Source organism: Oncorhynchus clarkii, chromosome 8, assembly GCF_045791955.1.
Source record: "Oncorhynchus clarkii lewisi isolate Uvic-CL-2024 chromosome 8, UVic_Ocla_1.0, whole genome shotgun sequence".
Lineage (NCBI taxonomy): Eukaryota > Metazoa > Chordata > Actinopteri > Salmoniformes > Salmonidae > Oncorhynchus > Oncorhynchus clarkii.
This window is the reverse complement of record NC_092154.1, coordinates 33,834,729-33,859,411: the sequence shown is the minus strand read 5'-3', so window position 1 is coordinate 33,859,411 and position 24,683 is coordinate 33,834,729. Positions and strand designations below refer to the sequence as shown.

The 24,683-nt window shown below is 42.6% G+C and overlaps 1 protein-coding gene across 1 annotated transcript in view; it reads left to right on the top strand.

The window, feature by feature from the left end:
* Positions 1–24,683, top strand: part of LOC139415311 (leucine-rich repeat transmembrane protein FLRT2-like) — a 117,935-nt gene that overhangs the window by 75,462 nt on the left and 17,790 nt on the right. The window lies entirely within an intron of this gene.

Genomic DNA, 24,683 nt, shown 5'->3' with positions numbered 1-24,683 from the left:
AACCAAACATAGAAAATAATAAGGAACTCTGTTTTTTCACTTGCTGTCCACTGGTTTCAAAAACAATGATTGATAGGCAGCTTAAACTTCTTGAATTCAACCAATATTGGGTTGAAATACACATTTAGATTTGTGAACAGCCGTCCACAATCCGAAAGGTGCAAATAGCTAAATGAGAGAGCAGCAGTGTGATTCACATCAATTTGCTATGTAGATATCAATAATATGTGATATCCCTATCGCCGCAGACTACACCACTGCTGTCATCCTTACCTCCAAGTGTTTATTCAAATTGGATAATCTTTGGATGCTGACAGCTGTCGCTCCATTGGCTGTAGCCTACAAAATCCTATTCCTGCTCTCTTCCCACGATCCATCAACCACATTTGGTGTGTCAGCATAGTGGTCTCTGACTTGTGGTCAGACTCGCTTAGGTGGAACTTGCACCTTTTTTCAGAGAAGTGTCAAAGATTTTCTTTTTGGCAAACATCCTTTCTGAATTTTAAGGTAATCCTCAAGTTTTTCGAAAGTATCTGTAATCTGATTACAATATTTTAGCTGGTAACGTAACGGATTACAGCTACCGTTTTTTGTAATCCCTTACATGTAATGGATTACATGTCATCTGTTACTACGCAACCCTGTGCAGTGGTTATTTAGGTCATATACTATGAGTAAAACTTACTGTATGCTTCCCAGTCGAAACAGTTCAGGCATAAATTGTGATGTTTTTCTTAGTTTTGGTATTCGGCAGGGGGTTTTCGGCTGATCGTGCACATTTACTCTTGAGTCATGCTGAAGTTCGGTAGCTAGAGTTTATGTCCGGTTTGTCATTGATTGGTCAACAGTACTACTCCTAGAAAGAGTGGGAACATGAAGTGTTTGTTGTAGGAGGTCCTAACAGGATAAGAGTGCACCGGAACATAACAAATGCAGTGAGCCAGCAGAAGGTCATATTGGATTCAGGCAGACGTATTGGACTAAATGATATGACTTAAGAGCCCAATGCCGGAGGTGCAAGTTATACCACAATGGGGGCAAGTTGTAGAGCTTGGGAGAGGGTGTGAGAGTCCAGAGTTGGATTCTTTCCTTTCCTTGGAGCCTCACAGTTGTCTCATTGGTCCTCCGAGGCTCAAATGCTTGGTGTTGCCATTCCAAGCAGTCTGCTGCCTTTTTATATATCCAGACAAAGATGTTTGAGTGTATATGGTGGGCATATTGAATTCCTAACATAGTTGAAGTACACAAACAAGTTGAGTACAGGCCATACAGTACATGTACCCCAAAAAAAATGTCAAACGTGCACATGTACAAGTGATTAAATCACCATTTAATGGTATTGTGGCAGCCATATTGGATATCGGACGACATATTGGATGTGGAGTCAAGTCTAGAGGGACCCTCTAAATGTAAGAGTTGGTGCTTAACATGTAAAATCCACGGTGGAAACTTTGAGAAAATGTGACAGTTTCAGTGTCTGAGACCACTTACCTTCGAGCCAGTTAAAATAGCCATCAAAACACATGTAACTGTATGCATTTTTGTCAGGCAGGACCACAGCACAGAATGAGAACAATTTTGACTTAGAAAGTTGTCTGTTAAACAGCTACCAAAAAGATATGTTTATTAATCATAAATATTTGTATTTCTGCCTATTGTACCTGTCTGTTTACAGGTCTATATTCTCAAAATGCTTTAAGATATCCTAATGCTGTTCATGTATGTAGGACAGAGAACTGACTGCTTGTATTACATGTTTTAGCGTTATCAGAGCTTGCAATTTTGGGTTACATGAACAAATGTGGCCCACCCCCTCCAACCAGGCATTATTCAGCACTTTTTGAGTTAAGGGGGTGTGTCACAATATCTATCCACTTTTGCAGTATATGGGAGACCTTAAAAATATGTAAAAACAAGTTTGTGCTTTGTTATGCCTCGGGTATGGGGTATCTCAAAAACAAAAGCCCTTTTGGGTTGGTCACTAGCCTTGTCAGGGACCGTCTCCGTGACAAGCCTTCTAGTGTTTCAACTAGAATGATGGGGTTAAAAATATGTTTGTGTAATCTTGCAATCGGATTAAGTTTCGGTCTTCCTGTTACAAGCTGCCGGGTGACAGCGGTATTGTGTCTCATGGCTCAAAGGCTTCTTAATGAATATGCTGCTGCCTCCCTGATAAAAAATGCCATCTCCAATCTGCCTCTGGATATCTCTTCTGTTATTTAATTCTAGCATGTCAGCTTTTTCGCCATATTGTCTTAGAATGCTTATCCAGTTGATTGAATATAAACCAAAATGCACAGGGAAGTTTACACAGCGAGATAGAAAGTTGATCTCTGGAATCAACCGGTTTTTGATAGATTTAAAGCCTTTTCTCACAAACAGCGTTGCATTTTTATCGTCTGAATCCCTGAAAAATATGGATTCCGATTTTGACGCAAGAAAAACATTCAAATCAAGTGCCTTTTAAGTTTATGTTAAATTGCTTGCTCCTGGGTAGGTACATGATAATTACAATATGCAACTACATTGGTCTTACATTAAACATGATTTGGTATAGCCTTCGAGCCAGGTCGGTATATAGAAATAAAAAAAATGAAAATGACAATTAGTTAATGACAGGTGGTGCCATGTTACAATTGCTGTTAGCAGGTTATTTATTAACCCTGGTATTTATTACATGTGGCTCCGATTGAAGTAGCACCTTGTAGTTAGTTATATGTAACAAGGTCAGATTTTGTTGTTTTGTACACATGATTGCATTGCAAATTTACAAAACAGAGAGAAACTAATTAATTCATTAATTTAATAAACAAACCTTGTGGCCGTGTGTGGCTGGCCTGTCAGTGGTAGAACACGTGTCCCAGAGAACACTTTGTAATGGTCAACAGACTATTTTCCCGTACACAAGACATGTTCTCGTATTTCTTTATTTTTGTCCGAACTCAGTGAGAAAGGACCTTTAGTGTGGCTGCGTGAAGTTAGCAAGTGTTATCTAGAAGTTACAAAGTCAAACCATTACCAAGTACAGTACCCAAGCTTATAGGGCTGGGAGTCTTTCTTGACCGTGTCATCTTGACATACACTGAGTGTACATAATATTGACTTGCATCCCCCCACCCCCTGGCCCATGTTGACTCCAATGCTTTCCACAGTTGTATCAAGTTGGCTGAATGTCCTTTGGCTGGAGGACCATTCTTGATACTCACGAGAAACTGTTGAGTGAAAAAAAACAGCAGCGTTGCAGTTCTTGACACAAACCAGTGCGCCTGCACCTACTACCACACCCCGTTCAAAAACACTTCAATCATTTGTCTTGCCTGTTCACCCTCTGAATGGCACACATACATAATCCATTTCTCAATTGTATCAAGGGTTACAAATCCTTCTTTAACCTGTCTCCTCCCCTTCATCTACACAGATTGAACTGGATTTAATAAGTGACATCAGTAAAGGATCATAGCTTTCATCTGGTCATGTCATGGAAAAAGCAGATGTTCATAATGTTTTGTACACTCAGTATACTTTGCAGATGCTATATATTAACTGCTTTGAAACATGACCAAACTTCATGATTCACAAAACACATACAGCAATGTTGGATAACACACAGTTGTGTATCCTGACACAGCTGTGTACTCCATCTGCAGACTGCTCCTCTCCCCCTACACATGATGTGTTTACATTACATCTTCAGTATCATGGACCGTGACTGGGTGCCTGGCATCAGGCCACAGCAAAACATCCCCATGATGACGTACTGTATGTGAGTACGTACGTCTCAAACGATATTTCAGACACCACTGGCCCGCTTTTGACGAAGCTTGGATGAATGATCTCTTACCATCAACATCGGACATTAACAAAACTTCAAGGGGTCGCTATAGTAACAGCAAGGAGAAATATAATTGATTGTTTGTTTCTCTCTCTCATTAATCCCCAGAACATTTTATTATTATCTTTCTATTATTTTTCAATTTTTCTCTCTCAGTTGTTGGGAAGGGCCCGTTAGTAAGCACTTCGCTGTTGGTCCACACCTGTTGTTTACGAAGCATGTGACAAATAACATTCGACTTGAACATAAGTTTGAATAATTGGCCCTAATTGGCCCGAGGGGGGGGGCACTGCAGAATTTGTGGGGGGGACGACCTGTTTATTACTCTTATGGAACTCTGAACTCTGAAGACACGGCGGCATTCATTTTCAAATGTGACGGTTTGGCAATTATTAGCATGCACATTTTAATTCACTTGTCCTGTCTCCCTCACCGTTAATGCGGTCTTCAATTAATTGTTGAAGGGTAACATTTCTAAAATGACAGTAATTACTTCGTACTCAGTAGAAACTGTAGCTCTCCCATTAATTTAGACCGCCGTGGCACAAATGCCACAGATGCACCCTAGTGTCCTTTCAAGGAACACTTGAGATTTATGATTCTGAATATCGGGCTGCATGACTGTGACTAGGTATACATATGATTTTTTGATAATAATAATTATGCCGACAAACAATGCAGACCATCAGGGGACGTTGAAAACATATGGACAAACACAAGTAGCACATATGGTATTTACTACTACGTGCCCTCAATATTATTTCATATTTAGTGGGAATGTGAGTGAGGAGCAATGAGAGGTTCTGTTTTTGACTGTGCTGTTATTAAAAACAATCACACACACAGCAAGAGAAGCCTCTGTTCCTGCTTAATTGGTTCCATGTAGTAAAAGAATTCAGAGCAAAGGGGCATGAGGGGAGGAATCTATGGGAGTGTGTGTGTACATTCAAAGGCTCAGGGTACAGACAATAGTGGCAGCCCAGGACTTGGCCAGGGATAATAGTGACTACCATCTCTGGCATGAGATGACTGTACTAGTGTAGTGACTAAGGAGGAGCAGCGACCCTGCTGTTTCAGGGTGATTACACTACCACCTGTGCAATAAAGGCCCAAACCTCTTGGCAGAGGGTGGAGTATTATGTTGCACAGGGAGGCTATACGCTACCTGCCAAAAGTACATTAGAAGCCAGATGCACCAGGTGAAACAAACTTGCATAAACCACAAACTTACCAGAAATTGTTGTCAGAACCAACAGTCCAAATAGCAAATCCACTCTGTGGGGGATTAATTTCAAGGAAACAGATAATAAAGCATGCAAAAAAGTCAAACAAACAGAAATGCAAAAGATAAAATAGAATAATGGCTCTGAACTAATCAATGTTGTGGAATCTGGGAGAAAAGATGCCTCACGAAGCCAGCTAGATCTACCCAGGGTTTGGAAAGCTAACCAGCTTCAGTTAGCCTCACATTCCAACTCAGACTTCATCCGTACTATGACGGTGGATATTGCTCATCCACCTGCTGCTAGCTCTAGCAGGCTTGTAACAGTGTGTGCATGTCGCACATGGCTAGTCGATGGTCAAACTCTTCATTTAGACAATGCTGAAATATCAACCCATGGGCGAGTCAGTCCCCACATTTTAATTTGTGCTGAAATCAAAATGAAAGAATAGATACCTTGCAAATTCAGCAGGAAATTGGTTTTAAGAAGTGCAGTCTTTATTTGATTAATTATCATTAATGCCATCTTTGGTGTGCTTATGAATGCACAAGCACCTTTCTCCGCACTCCTATCGACATTTTTTTATCTATTAAGTCATAGAAAAGTGTTACATTACGTGAAGTTTAAAATGCATTCTGTCATTACTAAACATGGAATGTGATACACTGAGTGTACAAAACACTTTCCTAATAAGTTAAGTTGCACCCTCCTTTGCCCTCAGAACAGCCTCAATTCGTCGGGGCATGTATTCTACAAAGTGTCAAGAGTTCCACCTGGATTAATCTGGTCAGTCTATGTCACGGAGAGAGCAGGTATTCTTAATGTTTTGTACTGAGTGTATATTTTAACATTACAATTTTTTACGCAGAAAGAAATATTGAATAAGACTCTTCATCAAATAAAGAGGATGGTAATGGGAATCTATTTTCATTGGTCCCCAACTTGCGGAACAGTAATTTTATTCAGGGTGTCACGGGCGTCGTTGGAAGTAGACCAAAGTGCAGCGTGGTGAGCGTACATTTTATTTTAAAATGTCGCCAAAAGAAACAACCGTGAAGCTTACAGGGCTAAGTGCCACCAACAAAGTTAACTACCCACACTGAAGGAGGGAAAAAGGGCTACCTAAGTATGATTCCCAATCAGAGACAACGATAGACAGCTGTCCCTGATTGAGAACCATACCCGGCCAACACATAGAATGCCCACCCAAATCACACCCTGACCAAACCAAAAAGAGGCATAAAAAAGGCTCTTTAAGGTCAGGGCGTGACAGTACCCCCCCAGAGGTGCAGACTCCGGCCGCAAAACCTGAACCTATAGGGGAGGGTCTGGGTGGGCATCTATCCGCTGTGGCGGTAGACCCCGCTCCACCTCTGGCTCACCCCGCTTTGGTGGCGCCTCTGGTGTGAGGACCCTTGCCACTGACCCCGGACTGGGGACCCTCGTTGCGGGCCATCGCTGGAGGCCGTCACTGGGCACCGTCACCGGAGGCTTCTTGCCATGGATCATCACCGGAGGCTTCTTCCTGGGCACAGACACAGGACTCACCAGGCTGGGGAGACACACAGGAGGCCTGGTCCTTGAAGCAGGCACAGGAATCACCGGGCTGGAGAGACACACAGGAGGCCTGGTGCGTGGGGCGGGAATCGGATACACTGGGCCGTGAAGGTGCACTGGCGGTCTCGAGCGCAGAGCTGGCACAACCCATTCTGGCTGGATGCCCACTTCCCCCCTGCAAATGCGGGACGCTGGCACAGAGCACACCGGCCTGTGAATGCTCACTCGAGACACCGTGCGCATCACCCATAACACGATGCCTGACCAGTCGTATGCTCCCCACGGTAATCACGGGGAGTTGGCTCAGGTCTAAACTCCGACTCCGCTAATCTACCCGTGTGCTGCCCCCTCCATTTTTATTTGGGGGGGGGGGGGGGGCGCTGCCTCTCATGCCTGCTTCGCTGACTTGCCTCCTCATATAGCCACTGCTCCGCCTTAGCTGCCTCCATCTCCTCCCTCGGATGGCGATACTCCCCGTCCTGCGTCCAGGGTCCCTTTCTGTTCAGGATCTCCTCCCATGTCCAGGAGTCCTCTTTACCACGCTGCTTGGTCCTTTGGTGATGGGTAGTTCTGTCACGGGCGTCGTTGGAAGTAGACCAAAGTGCAGCATGGTGAGCGTACATTTTATTTAAAAATGTCGCCAAAAGAAACAACCGTGAAGCTTACAGGGCTAAGTGCCACTAACAAAGTTAACTACCCACACTGAAGGAGGGGAAAAGGGCTACCTAAGTATGTTTCCCAATCAGAGACAACGATAGACAGCTGTCCCTGATTGAGAACCATTCCCAGCCAACACATAGAAACACAAATCATAGAAATAAAGGACATAGAATGCCCACCCAAATCACACCCTGACCAAACCAAAAAGAGACATAAAAAAGGCTCTTTAAGGTCAGGGCGTGACACAGGGTAAGTGGAGATAGTTAGTTCTGAAGTTGAACTCCGAGTTCAATAAAGTTACCTCGCTAACTCTTCAAACCTGCTTTGGAGGATACCCCTCTGAAATCCATCTTTTTAGCCAAAAATTATAGGCTCTCCAGACAATGGGCCTGCAGCCTAATTCAAGATAGCACCTGTGGGTTAGACACGCCTCCAACCACACCCATAACTACAGCCTTAAAGGCCTACTGCCTAATCAAATCAAATCAAATGTATTTTTATTTTGTCTTTTTTTATTTATATAGTCCTTCGTACATCAGCTGATATCTCAAAGTGCTGTACAGAAACCCAGCCTAAAACCCCAAACAGCAAGCAATGCAGGTGTAGAAGCACGGTGGCTAGGAAAAACTCCCTAGAAAGGCCAAAACCTAGGAAGAAACCTAGAGAGGAACCAGGCTATGTGGGGTGGCCAGTCCTCTTCTGGCTGTGCCGGGTGGAGATAATAACAGAACATGGCCAAGATGTTCAAATGTTCATAAATGACCAGCATGGTCGAATAATAATAAGGCAGAACAGTTGAAACTGGAGCAGCAGCACGGTCAGGTGGACTGGGGACAGCAAGGAGTCATCATGTCAGGTAGTCCTGGGGCATGGTCCTAGGGCTCAGGTCAGTTGAAACTGGAGCAGCAGCACGGCCAGGTGGACTGGGGACAGCAAGGAGTCATCATGTCTGGTAGTCCTGGGGCATGGTCCTAGGGCTCAGGTACCCCGAGAGAGAGAAAGAAAGAGAGAATGAGAGAATTAGAGAACGCACACTTAGATTCACACAGGACACCGAATAGGACAGGAGAAGTACTCCAGATATAACAAACTGACCCTAGCCCCCCCGACACATAAACTACTGCAGCATAAATACTGGAGGCTGAGATAGGAGGGGTCAGGAGACACCTAATACACGCCTAATAAGCAAGTAATTAGTCAAACATACAAGTATTTCACACCATTTTAAGGATACACTTGTTGTTAATCCCACCACAGTGTCCGATTTCAAATAGGCTTTACTGCGAACGCACCACAAACAATTATGTTAGGTGAGTGCCTATTCACAGAAAAACACTTTTCAAGCCAAAGAGAGGAGTAACAAAAAGCAGAAAGAGATAAATTAAATAGTAACCTTTGATGATCTTCATCAGATGACACTCATAGGACTTCATGTTACATAATAAATACAAGCGTTATGCATGGAACTTTAGATAAACTTCTCCTTAATGCAACCGCTGTGTCAGATTTCGAAAAAAGCAAACCATGCAATAATCTGAGTACAGTGCTCAGTGACCAAAACAAGCCAAACAGATATCTGCCATGTTGTGTAGTCAACAGAAGTCAGAAATAGCATTATAAATATGCACTTACCTTTGATGATCTTCATCAGAATGCACTCCCAGGAATCCCAGTTCCACAATAAATGTTTGATTTGTTTGATAAAGTTCATAATTTATGTCCAAATACCTCCTTTTGTTAGCGCGTTTGGTAAACAAATCCAAACTCACGACTCGCGTGCAAGTCCAGCGGAAATTACGGACGAAAAGTCCAAAAAGTTATATTACAGGTCGTAGAAACAATCTTTAGGATGTTTTTAACATAAATATTCAATAATGTTCCAACCGGAGAATTCCATTGTCTGTAGAAATGCAATGGAATAGAGCTCGCTCTCAGGTGAACGAGCATGGTCAGCTCATGGCACTCTGCCAGACACCTGGCTCAAACAGCCCTTATGGGTCCCCACTTCACAGTAGAAACATCAAACAAGGTTCTAAAGACTGATGACATCTAGTGGAAGCCTTAGGAAGTACAATATGACCAATATCCCACTGTGTATTCAATAGGCAATAAGAGTTGAAAACAAAACTTAGATTTCCCACTTCCTGGTTGGATTTTTTCTCAGGTTTTTGCCTGCCATATGAGTTCTGTTATACTCACATACATCATTCAAACAGTTTTAGAAACTTCAGATGATTGTTTTCTATCCAAATATACCAATTAGCTTCTAGGACTGAGTAGCAGGTAGTTTACTCTGGGCACCTTATTCATCCAAGCTACTCAATACTGCCCCCAGCCATAAGAAGTTTTAACAAGCCAAGTGAACATATTTACACATTATTTTTATAGTTTCATAATTTCAATCATTTCAGGGGCAAAGTTTCATTTAGTTTTTAATGTATGCTACACAGGGGTATGCAACTCAATCAACCACTCTCTTTATAATCTCTGTGAGTAGACGTCTACCCTTAGACCTGAAACAAAATGTCTGGACTTACTTGACTTATAATTCAAATTATTCAAAAAGGCCTTGCTGTTGTAAAAAAAACGGATTGACATGTGATGTAATTGACTGTGTGATGTCATAAATGGTGTATGCGTATCTGATGCCTGGAGGGGCTCCGCTCTATCCTGCCAAACAGACAGCTCCCTCTCTTTCTCCCTGTCCCACACATTCTCTCACCTCTCTCCCTTCTCTCTTCGTAGCAGTTAGAACATAATTACTGTCTTTCCCCACTGACCTCCAATCTCCAGCTCCAGTCATCCATCTTTCATACCCCACACACAGACCTTTCACATTGCTATCCGACCCAAGTCCCCAATTAATTGCTGCAGTGGACCTTTTCACAGTCCATTGTGTTCATATATATTTCAGGTTAAATTACATACATATATACTGTATATAGTGAGATTTCAGCGTTAATCGATTCCACATGGAGTTACTGTATGTTGAGATAAGCTATGTATAATAAACTATGTGTAATGAACTAAATTCATAATGCATTACGGTGCTTCGCAGGCGGTTCATAGATCATAGGAAATGTTATGCAAATAGATATATTAGATAAGAACAGACATTTTCACATGTGAATATTTAAAGAATATAAAAGTTGCAATCAGACCCTTATGAATAAGATATGAAGCCATTGCCAACTAATTAAAGTGATTTACAGTTTATATGGAGAATACCAAAGTGTTTGCTACATGTGCCAATCAAATTCATCATCATTGTTCACAACAAATTCACAATGAGCAAAAAAAAAAAATGAGCGTTCAGTTTGGCTCTCCTGCTTTTTTGCCAAAACAGTGGAAATGTCCAGACAATTTCACCACTTTCAACCAATTGAAGTCTGAAAGGCGAGAAAGAAGATGTCTTGCAGAAAGAGAATGGTTGGTGAACATCACCGGTTTTCATTGTGCCTGTGAGGGCTGGAGATGTGACAGTTTGACAAGGCTGAAACCACAGGGGATGTGCCCTGCAAGACCCAACAGGAAATGAAATATGGATTGTCTCTATTTGCCATTGACACTGTGTGTGTGTGTGTGTGTGTGTGTGTGTGTGTGTGTGTGTGTGTGTGTGTGTGTGTGTGTGTGTGTGTGTGTGTGTGTGTGTGTGTGTGTGTGTGTGTGTGTGTGTGTGTGTGTGTGTGTGTGTGTGTGTGTGTGTGTCAGAGACGAAGACTAACAGATAGCATATGTACTGTATGCACTGCACAGGTGTATGAGTGCATTGAAATACATTCCAATATTCAACTACTTGTATTTTGAAAGAAAATATATCCAAATATACCTACTTCGAAATGTCTTTGATTGTAATTTAAATATATTGGTGTGCATGGATATAGGCTACTGTATATCTAATACTGTATGTATGTGTCCCAAATGTCACCCTATTCCTTATATAGTGCACAACTTTTGACCAAGGCAATAGGGCTCTATTTGGAATGCAAACTGAGTGAAGAACATCTGTCTCTCTCACCTCCCTGGACAGAGACTGGCAGATGGCCATCCCAGCAGGACACGGTGACAGCCAGGTGACAAGTGTGTGTGTGTGTGTGTGTGTGTGTGTGTGATAGAGTGCATTCGTGTGTGCAGGCATCTGTGTGTGTGCGTGCGCATGCCTGTGTGTGACACATATGGCCGGTGACACAACAGACAGGAGACCTCTCTTTCATTTATCCTCACAGGGGAGACAGGAGACACTCTTCCTCTCCTCCAGGCTCAACCCTACATCCTGGTGCCTGGCCACTCAGAGATGAAAGAGAATATTGTTAATTGTGATATAATGGAATGCAAATGCTCCCATCCCCTCTCCAACTTCCAATTGGAGCGTTCCATACTCCCCCCCCATTTGGAATTTTCCGAAAAGGTTATGAAAGAGGATGGAATTGGGCTGATACATGAATGTGGTATAATATTGAACTGTGCATGGTGAGATCAGGGAGATTTCTATTCCACACACTGTCTAATCACCCTATTGATTCACAAATATGGAATAGCCAAACAGAGAAACAAGGATAAACTAACAGTATTCACACTGATGTTGTTCATACCTGCAAAATGATGACAACACCACACCCATACGTGTCTGATAATTGTAGAGGCTACCCAAGTGGAAGTGGCTGTGAAGGTGTGACAAACACTCACACACACAACACTCTCATGGCTTCAAGTTAATTGTTAAATCATCAGTCTGAAGATGCAGCTCTCAGTAACAACGTAAACACAGGGATGATTGCTTTTTCAATTTCTCCCTCTGACCAACGGGCCATGCCGTTGAGTGTGGTGACAGGAAACTGTAATTACGACGTTGCATATACCGCCGCTGAGCGCTTCTGCTGCCGCCATGCGTAAGAAACGGATCTAGCACTTTAATTACATATCAGCTGCTTAAAAGTGACAGCCTCCAGAGCATCCTGAACCTCTCCTGTCTCTCTCCTCCTTTGTCTTGTCTTTCCTGTCTCTCCCATCCTCCTGTGCAAACACACCCCAAACAGGAAATGCGATCAACAACTATGTCAGTATGGTCTGGATCAGGGAACACAAGTATTGAGGAACTTGAGAAAATGGTGTAACAAAAATGGACACCAATGATGTGTTCATCTCGAGTTAGAATGGAACCTGTAGGAAGTGTGTGGGCTAGGGCTGAGAGTCAGTCTTTCCATCTTGTCAGCCTACTCCCAATCTTTTACATTTGTGTCATTTAGCAGACACTTATCGAGAGCGACTATCACAGTAAGTAATTTTTTTCCTCAATAAAGTCAAGTGTGAGTTAGTATAGGAAAGTATCCTTTGGTCGTGTGAGGTGGCGCATGGAGGGGTGCTGTGAGATTATTTACGATACTTCTTAAAAAAGGTAGGGTTTCAGATGTTTTCGGAAGATGGGCAGAGACTCTGCTGTCCTAGCTTCAACCAACCCCTGGGGGACACCAGTAGTGAAAGTATCTGGTGCAGACACAGATCCTCTCCACGTCACCTGGTAGGAGCAGCCTGCCAGGTAGGATGCAATTAAATTCAAGTCAGCAGAGTCTGAGTCACCCAGCCCTGAAAGGGTGGAGAGGAGGAGCTGATGGTTCGAAGGCAGTGGATAGATCTAGGAGGATGAGAGCAAAGGAGAGAGTCAGATTTGGCAGTGCGGAGAGTCTCCGTGACAGAGAAGAGCAGTCTCGGTTGAGTGACCGGTCTTGAAGCTTGACTGGTTAGGGTCAAGAAGATCGTTCTGAGAGAGATAGTGGGTCAGAGACAGCACACTCAAGTGTTTTGCAAAGAAAATAGAAAAAAGTCTGTAATTTTTGACATCAGAGGAGACGAATGTTGCTTTCTTGAGTAGGGCCATTTTGAAGTCAGAGCCAGTGGTCAGGGATGAGGGAAGTAAGGAATGGGAGAAGGTCTCCAGAGATGGTCTGGAGATAGGAGAAGGGGATGGGTTTGAGCAGGCAGGTTGTCAGGTGGCCGGACCTCACTAGTAGCTGGATTTCATCTTCAGTAGAGAGAGAGGGGGAAAGAGGTAAAGGCGTATAGTAGTTATGTGTGAGTGGGACCAGTTGACTCAATAAACTGAGTGAATGAGGAGCGGATGTCGTCAATCTCAGATGCCTGCAGCCCTATTCTATAAGCTCGCAATGAGTCACTCAGCCTCGAAGCAGGAGGGGAGGGCTGAGCCGGCCGGGAGGAAAGAGGACATAGAATGCGGAAAGGTAGGAGAGTAAGGTGGAAGAGGCAGAATCAGGATACAGGAGGGAGAAGGATTTAGCAGAATGAAGAGATGATAGGAGAGAGTTGTGGGAGATAGAGAGTGAAGATTGCACTGGTGCATTAACATCTGGGTAGGGATTGAGTTGCTGTAGTGTTGGAGTAAAGGGACACAGAAAACTTGGGTTGAGAGACATGGGTTGTAGTGAGGCCAACAGCCTCTAGTAAATGTAAAGGTAAAGTGTGTTGCCTGCCTTGTGAGTGGGAGGGGACTGGGAAAAGGTCAAAAGAGGTAAGGAGGGGAAAGAGAGAGTTGGAAATAAATTAGTTGAAGTCGCCAACTACAAAGAGAGTTGAGCCATGTTCAGAAAATGAGCTTATCAAGGTGTTAAGCTCATAGAGGAACTCTAAGGACACCTGGTGGGTGATAGATAACAACAATATTAAGCTTGAGTGGACAAGTGACAGAATGGAATTCAAATGAGTTGATGGACAGGTGAGAAAAAACATTCAATTAGAAGAAACGAGTAGCCATGTGCCACCACCGTGACAACCAGATGCTCTCGGACTATGAGAGAAAACAGTTAGATGAAGAGAGCGGCATTGTTCTCTGGGGTGATTATGTCTCCATCAGGGCCAAAAAGTCAATAGACTGAAGGGCAGAATTGGCTGAGATGAATTCGGCATTCTTGACGCAGATCTGCATTTCGAAACACTGCCAGAGACCGGGAATTCCACATGGGTTGTACGTGCAGAGTGTGCTAAATTAGAAAGGTTGTAGCCAAGGGTTGGGGATCATCTGTAAAGCCTACACGGAGAGGAGCGAACTGGTATAGAAAACACACACACATACCGTAGTTGCCAAAGCTACAAAAGAGCAATATGAAATGATCTGAAAATAATTAGGGAAAATACTAAAGTGAGAGTGTGGTATGGAGCCTTCCTCTCTTAACTCGGCAGAACAACTCTGCAGAATCGTCTTTGTTTCAGCTATGGTCTTAGTTCTGCGGCAAAACCACCACTTACAGCTGCCACTGAGAGAAAAGGGGAGAGACTGTAGTACTAATTGCTAATTGCATTGAAAAGGTGAAGAGCACACCCCCGTTACTACTTGCTGATTGCCTAGGAGAGGAGAAACCACTCCCCCTCCAATATAGCCACTGATTACCAAAACAACAACAGCCACAAATTGCCCTGCACCACAATCCTGGTTGATGTGTCAACGATCATCTGCGCAATAAAAGCAGTCAGCAGTTCACACACCATGAAGGCTACTGGTAGGACAGGCATCACTTAAACTAGCAAAAAATACAGTACAAGACAACAACAGATAAAGACAAAAATTATGTTACGAGTCATCTAGCTATATATTATTATACAATTTGCTGGTACATTTTTCACTCAAGCGGAGGTTTTGTAGGTGTAAGAGATTCCCCTCATACTGGGCATAATTTATATAATGGACTTTCCTACATTGGTGACTTATACTGCATTCATAACCAACTGGGAAGTTGGTGATTACCAGTTGTAAAGTCTTAAATATGTGACACCACCTGGATTTGGTCTTATGTAGCAACATTTGCAATTCAGTTTTTTACATTGGCTAAAAGTAGAGCCTCAGAGCTACAAAATCACACACTGCATTTGTGGAAAACAATGGGAAAGTAATTCTGCTTTGAATGTTGATCAACTTGTAAACTCACTTTTGAGAAAAACGTCTTTCAATAGTTTGGTACTACTATTGGAGAGCCCTTCTTCGTCTACACCCATTCAGCATTGTTCACACCCTCTTAAGCCTTAGCCCCACCCATCTCTTTAAGGGTTGATCTGAGTGTTCTGTACTAACTTGCCAGCTACTTCCAGACATCTAAGAGAGAGAAAACAGCTCACTGAACATTACGCACCCTATCACTCGATCTCCGGTTTCACGTTCAGAGAGCACACTGGAGCGAAATGCTTGTGCTTCTAGTTTCGACAATGCAGTAATAACCAATGAGTAATCTAACCTAACAATTTCACAACAACTACCTTCTCTTGTATTGGCTGCAATCCCGCTAACAGGACCAAAATGACAACTACCAGTGAAAATAGAGGGTGCCAAATTCAAACCAAAGAAATCTCATAATTACAATTCCTAAAACATACAGTGGGGCAAAAAAGTATTTAGTCAGCCGCCAATTGTGCAAGTTCTCCCACTTAAAAAGATGAGAGAGGCCTGTAATTTTCATCATAGGTACACTTCAACTATGACAGACAAAATGAGAAAAAGAAATCAGAAAATCACATTGTAGGATTTTTAATGAATTTATTTGCAAATTATGGTGGAAAATAAGTATTTGGTCAATAAAAAAAGTTTATCTCAATACTTTGTCATTGCCAACAAAGGGTATATAACAGAGGTCAAATGTTTTCTGTAAGTCTTCACAAGGTTTTCACACACTGTTGCTGGCATTTTGGCCCATCCTCCATGCAGATCTCCTCTAGAGCAGTGATGTTTTGTGGCTGTTGCTGGGCAACACAGACTTTCAACTCCCTCCAAAGATTTTCTATGGGGTTGAGATCTGGAGACTGGCTAGGCCACTCCAGGACCTTGAAATGCTTCTTACGAAGCCACTCCTTCGTTGCCCGGGCGGTGTGTTTGGGATCATTGTCCTGCTGAAAGACCCAGCCACGTTTCATCTTCAATGCTTCAATTCATCTTCCCTTGCTGATGGAAGGAGGTTTTCACTCAAAATCGCACGATTCATTCTGTCCTTTACACGGATCAGTCGTCCTGGCAGAAAAACAGCGCAAAAGCATGATGTTTCCACCCCAATGCTTCACAGGTATGGTGTTCTTTGGATGCAACTCAGCATTCTTTGTCCTCCAAACACAACGAGTTTTGGTTTCATCTGACCATATGACATTCTCCCAATCTTCTTCTGGATCATCCAAATGCTCTCTAGCAAACTTCAGACGGGCCTGGACATGTACTGGCTTAAGAAGGGGGACACGTCTGGCACTGCAGGATTTGAGTCCCTGGCGGCGTAGTATGTTACTGATGGTAGGCTTTGTTACTTTGGTCCCAGCTCTCTGCAGGTCATTCACTAGGTCCCCCTGTGTGGTTCTGGGATTTTTGCTCACCGTTCTTGTGATCATTTTGACCCCACAGGGTGAGATCTTGCGTGGAGCCCCAGATCGAGGGAGATTATCAGTGGTCTTGTATGTCTTCCATTTCCTAATAATTGCTCCCACAGTTGATTTCTTCAAACCAAGCTGCTTACCTATTGCAGATCAGTCTTCCCAGCCTGGTGCAGGTCTACAATTTTGTTTCTGGTGTCCTTTGACAGCTCTTTGGTCTTGGCCATAGTGGAGTTTGGAGTGTGACTGTTTGAGGTTGTGGACAGGTGTCTTTTATACTGATAACAAGTTCAAACAGGTGCCATTAATACAGGTCATGAGTGGAGGACAGAGGATCCTCTTAAAGAAGAAGTTACAGGTCTGTGTGAGCCAGAAATCGTGCTTGTTTGTAGGTGACAAAATACTTATTTTCCACCATAATTTGCAAATAATTTCATAAAAAATCCTACAATGTGATTTTCTGGATTGTTTTTCTAATTTTGTCTGTCATAGTTGAAGTGTACCTATGATGAAAATTACAGGCCTCTCTCATATTTTTAAGTGGGAGAACTTGCACAATTGGTGGCTGACTAAATACTTTTTGCCCCACTGTACATGTGTCTTATATCATTTTTTTTACCCCTTTTTCTCCCCAATTTCGTGGTATCCAATTGTTTTTAGTAGCTACTATCTTGTCTCATCTTTACAACTCCCGTACGGGCTCAGGAGAGACGAAGGTTGAAAGTCATGCGTCCCCCGATACACAACCCAACCAAGCCGCACTGCTTCTTAACACAGCGCGCATCCAACCCGGAAGCCAGCTGCACCAATGTGTCGGAGGAAACACCGTGCACCTGGCAACCTTGGTTAGGGCGCACTGCGCCCGGCCCGCCACAGGAGTCGCTGGTGCACGATGAGACAAGGATATCCCTACCGGCCAAGCCCTCCCTAACCCGGACAACGCTAGGCCAATTGTGAATCGCCCCTTCATCAGATGACACTCATAGGACTTCATGTTACACAATACATGCATGTGTTGTTTGATAAAGTTCAAATTTGTATAAAAAAATCTGAGTTTACATTGGTGTATTAGATTCACTAGTTCCAAAAACATCAAGTGATTTTGCATAGCCACATCGTTTCAACAGAAATACTCATCATAAATGTAGATGATAATACAAGTTATACACATGGAATTATAGATATACCTCTCCTTAATGCAACCGCTGTGTCAAATTTCAATAAAGGTTTACGGAAAAAGCAACCCATGCAATAATCTGAGACGGAGCTCAGAACAGTAGCCAAATTAGCAGCCATGTTTGAGTCAACAGAAACCAGAAAATACATGATAAATGTTTCCTTACCTTTGATGAACTTCATCAGAATGCAGTCCTAGGAATCCCAGGTCCACAATAAATGCTTGATTTGTTCGAAAATGTCCATTATTTATGTCCAATTAGCTACTTTGGTTAGCGCGTTTGGTAAACAATTCCAAAGTCAAAAAGCGCGTCCACTATAATGTGACGAAATGTCCAAAAGTTGGTGAAAGCATGGTCAACTTGTGGCAGTGGTGACTATTTCCTGTCTCATTCGACCCCCCTTCACATTAGTCATCAGACAAAGTTCTATTGACTGTTGCCATCTAGTGGAAGGCGTAGGAAGTGAAAACCCATATCTCGCTGTAATTTCAATGAGAGCTTGGTTGAAAATCTGCCACCCCCAGAAAAAGTACAAACAGGAAGTGGAATTTCTCAGGTTTTTGCCTGCAATATGAGTTCTGTTATACTCACAGACATAATTCAGCAGTTTTAGAAACTTCAGAGTGTTTTCTATCCAATACTAATAATAATATGCATATATTAGCAACTGAGACTGAGGAGCTGGCCATTTACAATGGGCACCTTTGCATCCAACTCTATACTGCCACTGCGAACATAAAAAGTTATACACACAAGTGTAAAGGGAGGAAGAATATGTACATAAAGATATATGAATGAGTGATGGTACAGAACGGTATAGGCAAGATGCAGTAGATGGTATTGAGTACAGTATATACATATGAGATGAGTAATGTAGGGTATGTAAACATATAAAAATGGCATTGTTTAAAGTGGCTAGTGATACATGTATTACATAAAGATGGCAAGATGCAGTAGATGGTACAGAGTACAGTATATATACATATGAGATGAGTAAAGTAGGGTATGTACATTTTTTACATACATTTTTCCAATATTAAAGTGGCTGGAGTTGAGTCAGTATGCATATGAGATGAGTAATGTAGGGTATGTACATTTTTTACATGCATTTTTCCAATTGAGTCAGTATTTTGGCGGCAGCCACTCAATGTTAGTGGTGGCTGTTTAACAGTCTGATGGCCTTGAGATAGAAGCTGTTTTTCAGTCTCTTGGTCCCTGCTTTGATGCACCTGTACCGACCTCGCCTTCTGGATGATAGCGGGGTGAACAGGCAGTGGCGGTTGTTGTCCTTGATGATCTTTATGCCTTCCTGTGACATCGGGTGGTGTAGGTGTCCTCGAGTTGCCCCCAGTGATGCATTGTGCAGACCTCACTACCCTCTGGAGAGCCTTACGGTTGTGTGCGGAGCAGTTGCCGTACCAGGCGGTGATACAGCCCGACAGGATGCTCTTGATTGTGCATCTGTAAAAGTTTGTGAGTGCTTTTGGTGACAAGCCAAATGTCTTCAGCCTCCTGAGGTTGAAGAGGCGCTGCGGAGGCGCACGCTGTCTGTGTGGGTGGACCAATTCAGTTTGGCCGTGATGTGTACGCCGAGGAATTTAAAACATACTACCCTCTCCACTACTGTCCCATCGATGTGGATAGGGGGGGTGCTCCCTCTGCTGTTTCCTGAAGTCCACGATCATCTCCTTTGTTTTGTTGACGTTGAGTGTGAGGTTATTTTCCTGACACCACACTCCGAGGGCCCTCACCTCCTCCCTGTAGGCCGTCTCGTCGTTGTTGGTAATCAAGCCTACCACTGTTGTGTCGTCTGCAAACTTGATGATTGAGTTGTGCATGGCCAAGCAGTTGTGGGTAAACAAGGAGAACAGGAGAGGGCTCAGTTCCTACCCTTGTGGGGCCCCAGTGATGAGGATCAGCAGGGTGGAGATGTTGTTACCTACCATCAACACCTAGGGGAGGCCCGTCAGGAAGTCCAGTACCCAGTTGCACAGGGCGGGTTCGAGACCCAGGGTTGAGACCCAGGGTCTCGAGCTTGATGATGAGTTTGGAGGGTACTATGGTGTTAAATGCTGACCTGTTGTCGATGAACAGCATTCTCACATATGTATTCCTCTTGTCCAGATGGGTTAGGGTAGTGTGCAGTGTGGTTGAGATTGTGTCGTCTGTGGACCTCTTGGGTCGGTAAGCAAAGTGGAGTGGGTCTAGGGTGTCAGGTGATATGGTCATTGACTAGTCTCTCAAAGCACTTCATGATGACAGAAGTGAGTGCTACGGGGCAGTAGTGGTTTAGCTGTTCCTGTGGGAACAGGAACAATGGTGGCCCTGTTGAAGCATGTGGGAACAGCAGACTGGGATAAGGATTGATTGAATATGTCCGTAAATACACCAGCCAGCTGGTCTGCGCATGCTCTGAGGACGTGGCTGGGGAGGCCATCTGGGCCTGCAGCCTTGCGAGGGTTAACACGTTTAAATGATGAGGTTTGCTGGATGGGCTATTTACAGATGAGCTATGTACAGGTGCAGTGATCTGTGAGCTGCTCTGACAGCTGGTGCTTAAAGCTAGTGGGGGAGGTAAGAGTCTCTTGCTTCAGAGATTTTTGCAGTTCGTTCCAGTCATTGGCAGCAGAGAACTGGAAGAGGCGGCTAAAAGTAGAATTGGCTTTGGGGGTGACCAGTGAGATAGACCTGCTGGAGCACGTACTACGGGTGGGTGCTGCTATGGTGACCAGTGAGCTGAGATAAGGCGGGGCTTTACCTAGCAGAGACTTGTAGATGACCTGGAGCCGGTGTGTTTGGCGACGAGTATGAAGCGAGGGCCAGCTTACGAGAGCATACAGGTCGCCGTGGTGGGTAGTGTATGGGGCTTTGATGACAAAACGGATGGCACTGTGATATACTGCATCTAATTTGTTGAGTAGAGTGGTGGAGGCTATTTTGTAAATGACATCGCCGAAGTCGAGGATCGGAAGGGTGGTCAGAATTATAAGGGTATGTTTGACAGCATGAGTGAAGGATGCTTTGTTGCGAAATAGGAAGCCAATTCTAGATTTAATTTTGGAAAGGAGATGTTTAATATGAGTCTGGAAGGAGAGTTTACATTCTACCCAGACACCTAGGTATTTGTAGTTGTCCACATATTCTAAGTCAGAAACGTCCAGAGTGGTGATGCTGGACCGGCGGGCAGGTGCGGGCTATAACTAGTCGAGCAAATGTGTCTGAGATACAAAGAATATGATCATACACATAACGTTAGCTAACAACCCAGCCAGCTAACATTAGCTAGCTAACAGCACACTTGAAATGAAACCACTATCTGGCAAAATTAAAAATGTGCAATATCTGAAGATCTTAACTGTATACATCATGGTTGGATGCATCTCCTGTCTGATGCCATGCATGGTTTCCTTAGTTTGACGATGTAATACAGACTGGTGTTCTCCTTAGCTATCATACTCGAATTCCACTGATTTCAAAACTTGGTCCTCCAGAAAGTGTAGAGCATACACATAACATTAGCTAGCGGTTAACAGTACACTTTAACTTCTTGAGCATACTTGAGACGCAGACGTCTCAAGTATGCCCCTGGAAATGCAAATGCGCTACGCTAAATGCTAAATGTACTCGTTACAACTCAATCTTTGATCAAAATTCACAAGCAGGGTATTGAATTAAAGCTACACTCGTTGTGAACCTAGCCAGCAAGTCAGATTTTTAAAATGCTTTTCGGCGAAAGCATGAGAAGCTATTATCTGATAGCATGCACCCCCCAAAATGCCAGCACGACACGTAAACAACAGATTTTGCGGTAGCCGGCGCTACCCAAAACGCAGAAATAAAATATAAAACATTCATTACCTTTGACGAGCTTCTTTCTTGGCACTCCTATATGCCCCATAAACATCACTATTGGGTCTTTTTTTCGTTTAAATCGGTCCATATATACCCAAAATAGCTTTGTATGGAAGCTGTGTCATTCAGAAAAAAATAACGTTTTTAAACGCTGCGTAATTTTTTAAAATTAAAAAAGTCGACGATAAACTTTCACAAAACACTTCGAAATCCTTTTGTAATCCAACTTTAGGTATTAGTAAACGTTTATAATCTATCAAAATGATTACAGGGCGATGTCTTTTCAATAGGTCTTCACTTGCAAAAACAATGGCTTCTAATATCTCCCTCAACTGCATCCGGGTGAAGACTGGGAAACTGGAGGTCAGATAGAAGGATTTTCCAACAATTAATTCAATTGAAAATTAGGACAATGGCGCCATCGTGCGGAATTTGTATGAATTTCAGGCAGATCGCCATTAAATTCTGTTCTCTTTTAATAACTGGTGGAAGTGACTTATGGAAATTATTTTTAGCTTTCAGAGAGCAGTTTTTCTTGCGTTTTTCAATGAAACACACGATCTGTTATAGTCACAGCCGTGATTTAACCAGTTTTATAAACTTCAGAGTGTTTTCTATCCACACATACTAATCATATGCATATACTATAGTCCTGGCATGAGTAGCAGGACGCTGAAAAGTTGCGCGATTTTTAACAGAATTTTCGAAAAAGGAAGGGGTAGAAGTAAGAGGTTTTAACTTGACATTAGGTTTATGCAGATTTACTACACAATATTTCAAAAATTGCCGTGTTCGACACGATCACCTTAATAACATACTGAGCAGCTCCAATAGACAGACGCGTGCTATATGGTAGACCAATCCAAACTTATCTCTCAGCATGTCCAAATTACTTGGGGCAGCAGTTAGCCTAGTGGTTAGGGCGTTGGACTAGTAACCGAAAGGTTGCAAGATCAAATCCCCAAGCTGATAAGGTCAAAATCTGTCATCTTGCCCTTGAACAAGGCAGATAACTTCTTTGGGATAGGGGGCAGCATTTTCACTTTTGGATGAATAGCGTGCCCAGAGTGAACTGCCTCCTACTCAGTCCCAGATACTAATATATGCATATTATTATTAGTATTGGATAGAAAACTGTTTGAATGATGTCTGTGAGTAACAGAACTCATATGGCAGGCAAAAACTTGAGAAAAAATCCAAACAGGAAGTGGGAAATCTGAGGTTTGTAGTTTTTGAACTCAGCCCCTATCGAATTCACAGTGGGATATGGGTTATTTTGCACTTCCTACGGCTTACACTAGATGTCAACCATCTTTAGAACATTGTTTCAGGCTGCTCGTGTGAAGGGGGCCCGGATGGGAGCTGTTTGACTTTGGGGTTGCCAGCAGCCTCGTTCTCAGTCACGTGCATTTCACATGAGAGGCATCTCTTGTTCCATTGCTTTTCTACAGGCAATGGAATTCTCTGGTTGGAACATTACTGAACATTTATGATAAAACCATCCTAAAGATTTATTCTATACTTAGTTTGACAAGTTTCCTCGACCTGTAATATAACTTTTTGAACTTTTCGTCCGACTAGACCTGAACGCGCTTTTGGATTTGTTTACCAAACGCCCTAAGAAAAGAAGCTATTTGGACATAAATGGACATAAACGATGGACATTATCGAACAAAACAAGCATTTATTGTGGATCTGTGATTCCTGGAAGTGCATTCTGATGAAGATCATCAAAGGTAAGGGAATAATTATAATGCTATTTCTGACTAATGTTGACTACCCAACATGGCGGATATTTCTCTAGCTGGTTTGGGCTCTGAGCGCCGTTCTCAGATTATGCTTTTTCCGTAAAGTATTTTTAAATCTGACACAGCAGTTGCATTAAGGAGAAGTGTATCTAAAGTTCCATGCATAACACTTGAATTTCCATCAACATTTATAATGAGTATAAGCTGTGAATTCATGTGGCTCTCTGCAATATTACTGCATGTTTTGTAACTACTGAACATAACACACCAATGTAAAATAAGATTTTTGGATATAAATATGAACTTTACCGAACAAAACATACATGTATTGTGTAACATGAAGTCCTATGAGTGTCATCTGATGAAGATCATCCAAGGTTAGTGATTCATTTTTATCTCTATTTGTGCTTTTTGTGACTCCTCTCTTTGGCTGGAAAAATGGCTGTGTTTTTCTGTGAGTTGGTGGTTACCTAACATAATTGTTTGTGGAGCTTTTGCTGTAAAGCATTTTTGAAATCAGACACTGTGGCTGGATTAACGAGAATTGTATCTTTAAAATAATACTTGTATGTTTGAGAAATTTGATTTATGAGATTTCTGTTGATTTATATTTGGCGCTCTGCAAATTCATTGGCTGTTGGTGAGGGGTTCCTCGCAAGGGGTTCCTTTGATATTAAGACACATGAAAGTTCACATGTTCAAGTAGGCATTTCTGGCAAATTACGCATTTTTTTATTTTTTATTTAAATGACGTTCAAATAGCTGTCCTGTGAAGTCATGACTTACGACGTATACCTAGTTTCCTGAATGGGTCACATAAGAGTTGGACGTATTCAAATGCTTTAAACTCATTGAGAAACACTGACTGTGTAATGGCCAACAAGCTGCGTCAACCATAAACTAAAAGTACAGCAATCATGCATGTAACAAATCATAGTGTTCCAAAACCATATAAATGGCTTTTTTGTCGTTACATTTAACCACCATGAGGTTTTACTAAGCTAACATTTGCACTTTTTTAAGGTATCTTTACTTTTACTTTTTACTTTAATTCAAGTATGATAATTGAGTACTTTTTCCAGTGCTGGTTCTGAACACACCATTAAATCCATAACAGTTTAGTTTACTTTAATAGGATCCACATTAGCTACTGCACATGCAGCAGCTACTCTTCCTGAGGTTCACATAAAATGTACAGAACAGTTATAGACAAGAAAACAAAATACAAAAAATACATAAAATAAGAGTTATATATTGGAAAGACACCAAGAGACAACAAAAA